General features: G+C 39.7%; 1 non-coding gene across 1 annotated transcript; it reads right to left on the reverse strand.

The window, feature by feature from the left end:
• Positions 1–225: 225 nt before the first annotated feature.
• LOC121918312 lies at positions 226–309 on the reverse strand. The gene has a single exon (XR_006101205.1). It is a non-coding gene; the product is annotated as a small nucleolar RNA SNORD45 (small nucleolar RNA).
• Between the last annotated feature and the right edge of the window lie 831 nt (positions 310–1,140).

The raw sequence follows: 1,140 nt of genomic DNA on the forward strand, positions 1-1,140 counted from the left end.
TTCTGTAACACCACCAGTTATTGTTGACTGTACCAATATACTGAGCTGCTGTATGACATGATTTAGTCCTTAAATGGTACTGATCAAGGTTAACATTTATTTATTATTATTTAACATTAGCCCTTTATCTTTACGCCAAATTATTTTATAAAGGAAACCAGAAGTGAAGGTCAGAATACAATCACATGCTAGCTGGTTTACAATCCAGTTTACAATGATGTTTCTTAGGTCTCAGTGTAATTCTAGAGCTAAAGAGCTAAATCTTCAGCTTTGGAGTCAGATAATACATGCCAGGTTACATCACTGACCTAGAGAAAACATCAGCAATTCATGAACTAATACATTTCCCCTATACTCAATATGCAAGTCGTTGTATAAACTATGTTAGGAGAAATAAAAGTGCTACTGAATGCATATCAAATGTGATACTCACATAATCATCCTTCTTTGTTCCATAAGCAGCTATGTAGTCTGCATGCTTCTCTAAGAACAATGTAGTTGGTGCGTCGTTTTTTATTGTGACATCTTTTTGTGGCGTTCCCTAAAAATATTGTAGAGTAAATTATTTTCAAAGGTGGTCTTCATCTGAATTCTATGTTACAACAAATGTAATACAAATGCAGAAGGAAAAATACTTGTGTGCGTGCGTGCATGCACACACACACTTGAGATCTTAGTCCTATTCTCAATACTGTTGCCTCTCCTTCCCCACCTGGTGGAACTGAGCCTGAACTGATCACTTGCAGCACTTCTGCAGTTGGCTGCCTGCCATTAAAGAGGCCATTAAAGACAGGGACCACGTGTTGCTCATTCTCAATTTACCAAAGAAGTTTCAAACCACAATGTAGGCATTTTCCCGCTCAAAATGATGTAGATTTCCAATGTTGCTTTACTCATTCTAATGCTACTTACTGTACTAATGAAACTGTGTAACCCAAACTGCCTGAGAGGGAGTTCGTCAGGCAGGTCCAGCTCCATCAGGAAGAAGGAAGAGCCCTCCCTCCAATCCATTTGCCTTGGTCCAGGCCTCAGAGGGAGAGAAGAACCACTGGACCTCATCCCCTTTCCCTCCATCATTCCCTTCTCCTTTTGTGTCATGTCTTTTAGATTGTAAGCCTGAGAGCAGGGAACTGTCTGATT

This window comes from Sceloporus undulatus, unplaced genomic scaffold (genome assembly GCF_019175285.1).
Source record: "Sceloporus undulatus isolate JIND9_A2432 ecotype Alabama unplaced genomic scaffold, SceUnd_v1.1 scaffold_8336, whole genome shotgun sequence".
Classification (NCBI taxonomy): Eukaryota; Metazoa; Chordata; class Lepidosauria; order Squamata; family Phrynosomatidae; genus Sceloporus; species Sceloporus undulatus.